This window comes from Corvus brachyrhynchos, unplaced genomic scaffold (assembly GCF_000691975.1).
Source record: "Corvus brachyrhynchos isolate BGI_N302 unplaced genomic scaffold, ASM69197v1 scaffold433, whole genome shotgun sequence".
In the NCBI taxonomy this organism is placed as follows: domain Eukaryota; kingdom Metazoa; phylum Chordata; class Aves; order Passeriformes; family Corvidae; genus Corvus; species Corvus brachyrhynchos.
Window position 1 is genome coordinate 1,194,938 of NW_008236935.1, and position 4,711 is coordinate 1,199,648.

Sequence of the window (4,711 nt, forward strand, 5' to 3'; positions counted from 1 at the left end):
CCAGCTGTGGGGAGCGTGTGTCCCTGCCAGTCCGGCAGTTCTTTTGGCTCTGAAGTGGAGGAAATCAAGGAGAGAAGAGAAAAGAAAAAAAAAAAAAACTAGCAAAACCAAACATAAATATTTCAGGGGAAAAAGTGCAGAGATGTCTAAGATGAAAATCCAGGCAGCTTTAATTATCACTGTGGTTATTTATTTATTTATTTATTTATGGTCTTGCTCATTAGAGCACTGATCCATCACAGCTCCCATCTCAGCACCAGGCACTGACAGGGCTGTTGGTGGGGGGCTGCAGGTTAGGGGGTGAGAGCTCGTCTGCACCAACCCCCCCATGACAAATCAGGGGAAGGGACCTGCTGAGGTGCATCAGCACCTCTGTTTGGTGAAACTCTTCAGGAACGTACTCATGGGGTTTATGTGATAAATGTTTTCAATATTGACAAATGTAGCGCAAGGCATTTTTTTTCCTCTGTGGGAAAAAAAAGGATTTTCTTCCAATTTTCTATGCTTTTGTGCATCTTTCCTATTAGGTGCTCCTAGAAAAATTGACATGAATTAATTAGCTTGCAGTAAAACAATAATTTGTATATTTGTAATATGTACATAAAGTGCTGTTTGGCAATAAGGAACGCCTTTTAAGCAACAGCATTTTGAAAGGGGAGGGACCAGCTGTAACCCATCTTTTCTTCCTCGTGGTGGTGGTCATGACATGCGGGTTTGCCTTTCTGATCTTGGCAACACCTCTGGGGTAGATGGACCATCATCCATATTATCAGCTGTCAGACCTGCCACATCCAAAGCCTCACACCTGTTGAGTAGAGGCACCTGAGCAGGTGAGGCAGATACCTGGAGATGGTTCACTTGCCACCCTGAGCATAGACTTGGCTCCATTGTCTCCTTTACTGTAAGTTACTGCCTTCTCTCTGGTTGGGGGTGGGACTGCAGGGGGTGGGATACAGGATATTGATTTTTTTTCTCACAGATATTCCTATTTCTGTCTCAGGAAGGAAAGAGCATGGTTCCAGCAGCTCTTTCTCAGACTCCCTGATGTTCCTTAACCTGTCCACTTCCCTGCAAAGCTCTGCCATCGTCTACTTGGTCACACACCTCACAGAGGTGTCCTCACTCTGCCAGGTCCTGTGGACTAGGAGTGCAATACATCAGCAACAACAAAACCAGCCATGCCTGAAAACAGTGACAAAGGACAGCCTCTCACTGCTGAGGTCATCCTGCTCTGAAGTCAACACTCAGTACTGTGTCTCACCAACTTATTAATAGAAAATTATTGACAGAGGAGGTTTCATAAAGCATATTACAGCTCAAACCACCATAATAAAGATTTTGAACAATATCAATGGGCCACAAAATAAAAACCCGGGCACAGGTTCCTTCCCCAACACATGGACATACATACACACGCTAAACACATCTCAGTGTTAGTGGGCCTTGTATTGAAATGACAAAATGCTGTGTTATTTCTGCTTTAAGATTCAATACAGGTCAAGTGACTTGCTGATTTCAGGCAGTCTCAGGTTTCCACATAACTGTAAACCATCTTGCTTTTAAAAACAAAACTAATCTAGGAACCTTGGAGTGCTTTTTTTTTCCTGGTTTTTTTTTTTCTTCTTTTTTTTCATTACAGTTTCATAACAACTGCTGGAAAATAAACACTTCTCCCCTCTCAAAACTGAAGCTGGTGCTTAATGCTGCTAACAATAATTTAACCTTAAAAAACCATCAACACTTTCTGCTGTAATTTCAGAGACTTTAACATGATCGTCTGATCTCCAAGGACAGAAAGAGTGATTACTATTCAAGGAAAAAAGTCCACTCCTATTTCAATTAAAAAGATGCTGTGTTTGTGCTGGAAGTGACTTCAAAGTTTGAATTAAAGATGGAATTATTTCTCTTAATCAAAACTGTGAAACATTTATGTTATTAGTGTGAATACCTAAAAGGGACAAAAATAAATTTTTCGCTTGTTCCAAAACATTGCTGAGGACTGGAGTGTGTTTTGTTTCCGTTATGACTTTTGGTTATTTACAGTATGTAACTCACAGATGCTGTAACATGAGTTGTGCTTTAACGACACCTCTTAATCTCACCACCAGCTGGGAATTTCTACTTATTTTCTTTTTTAAACTTAATTTTGCAGAGGACTCTAGCTCTTGTCATTGTTTTTTCCTTTCAAGAAGACACTTTGACACAATATCTGACATAACATTGGGGTTTTGAGCTCCTGAATATTTAGAGATTCTATCTGGGCCGGAGGGTCTAGAGATGGTTTGGTGGCAGGTGCTGCAGGGGCGGCCCCACCAGGCCTCCAAGGAGCGCTCAGGAGTGACAGCTTTTTTGCCTCATCTATCAAGCTCCTTAGCAGCTACCGCAGTTCATTTTTCTCCACATGAGAGTCTTCAGTCAGAAGTTGCTCCGTGCAATGACATGAGCTGTCACACAAACCTGGGCTCTGACTCAGATGGTGTCTGTGTCCCTGCAGTGATGAGTCAGGCACGTGTCACCTCAGCTCTTTCCTTGTTTCCTTGTTCCTCTTTCCTGCCTTCTTCATTGCTCTTGCCAATGACCTACCCCAGCCCTGAGCTTTTGGCAGCTCCCACTATTCCACTGGACACCTGCAAATTCCAGAGAAGCATCCTCTGTGCAGGAGGGAGTGAGGGAAAACTCTGTGCTGCACATACCACCGGTCCAGCACAGCATGGGAAATACTACATTTCTTACCATGATCTTGGAAACTACAGGCACTAACACCCTTACCTAGCAATTGCAAGCCTAGTAGAAGGGTTCAAATCCTTTCCTTTTACCAGTGATTTGCATGCTGTAGGAAGGTCAGGGGAAAAGACTTCGGAGAAACTGTCATTCTGGTTTTAAACAGAGGAGGACTGAGTCATGGGAGAAACCATTCCTCCAAGTCTATACACTGAATTGTGACAGAATCAGAATTAAAATATCCTGCTTTTATTCTTCTCAAGTGTTGCTGCTGCCTTTCATCTGCATCTTTTCTACTTTCTGCACTGTTGCAGATTTTCTTGACTTTGTGTTTCTTGGTGTTCTTCAAACCAAAGATGCAAAACTGCTTCATCCCTTCACTTACTACCTCCACTTCTTTCAGGTTCTTTATCTTCCACCTCATATTAATTGACTCATTCCCTTTCCAGAGTTTAGCACTATCAAAACTAATCGTTATTGTACTGCTCCCTGTACAATAATAATTGTACACCCCAGTGTTTTGGGCTGAAATTGTGACTTATTAATAATTGCATATCTGTACTGATGAGAAAACTAAAATACTTGAAACGCTGAAGTAAGGTCATTAACTTTTAAATAGATCTCCATTTCATCCTAGCCCAGATTTTTGAAGAAACCGTGAAGTCTCGCTAGATCGTATTTTTTTCAGGCTGCTCAGAGAACTTGTGAGTAAGAATGCCTGTGAAAACGCTTTTGAGGGTGCTGGACTCTGATGGTCACTTTGTAAGCACCACCTCCTAAAGGCACAGGAACGAGCAATTCCAGATAGAAGTCAAGCAGGTGAGGCAGAAGGCTGGCTTGGCTGAGCAGGGATCTTCTTCTGGAGCTAATGCAAGAAAAAGGAGATGTGTGGCCAAAGTCAGGTGGCATGGGAGGCAAACAGAGATACTGGTGTAAGGGAGAAAATTCATGCAGCCAAAAAACTGGAGTTGATGCTGGCCAGAACTGTGGGGGACAATGAAAAAGGTTTACTTAGATCATTAGTAGTAAAAGGCAGTGCAGAGATAACATTGGCCCATTGCAGGATTAGAATGGTCACCTCCCAAACAGGGCAGAGACAAGGCAGAGGTGATTAGTGCTTTCCTTGCCTTTGTCTTCAGTGCTGCTGATGGCTAAGGGGGTCCCAGTGCCCTGAGCTGGAGGACCATGACTGTGAGAGTGATAAACTCCCAGCTGACCCTGAGCCTGTGCAGGTTCTGTTGCTCCAGCTGGATCTCTACAAATCTATGGGGCATGATGGGATTCATCTGAGAACACTCGAAGAGCTGCTGATGTCATCATGAGCCTCTCTCAATGATTTTTGAACATTCTTGGGAATCCAGAGAAGTCTCAGTTGAGAGGAAGCTGGTGAACATTATCACAGTTTTCAAGAAGGGCAAGAAGGATGACCTGGGAAATTGCAGGCTTGTCAGTCACACCTTTAGTGGTGTCACTGGTAAAATTATAGAGAAAATTATTTTTGATGGTATTGAAAAACACCTGAAGGACAATGCAGCCATTGGTCGCAGCCAGCACGGCTTCGTGAGAGGAAAGTTCTGGTTGTCAAACCTAATTTTGTTTTGTGACAAGGTATCCCACCTACTGGATCAAGGGAACCAGTCAATGTAGCTTTTGGGATTTCAGCAAAGACTTCAAAACTTACTGGATCCCTCTGGACAACACCCAGCCCACAGCTGGACAAACAGGTCCTGTGATGAGTGAGCAGCTGGCTCACGGTCAGGCACAAAGGGTTATAGTGAATGGGGTGACATCAGACTGGTGACCTGTCACTAGCAGGGTTCCAGAGGGCTCCATCCTCAGCCCTGCGCTCTCAACATCTTCATAGACCACTTGGACACAGGACTCAAACGTACATTAAGTAAATTTGCTGATGACTCTAAATGGGGAGATGCTGAAAAGAGGCTGGAAAACAGCACCAGGGAAGGAGACCTGGGGGTCCTGGCTGATGGCA

General features: G+C 43.7%; 1 long non-coding RNA gene across 1 annotated transcript in view; it reads left to right on the forward strand.

Annotated features, from left to right (window-relative positions):
- The window catches only part of LOC108445221, an 11,003-nt gene extending 9,011 nt beyond the window's left edge, over nucleotides 1-1,992 (forward strand). Inside the window, exon 2 of the long non-coding RNA XR_001859995.1 lies at nucleotides 1,001-1,992. This is a non-coding gene — a long non-coding RNA (uncharacterized LOC108445221). The remainder of the gene's footprint in view (nucleotides 1-1,000) is intronic.
- Nucleotides 1,993-4,711: the final 2,719 nt, after the last annotated feature.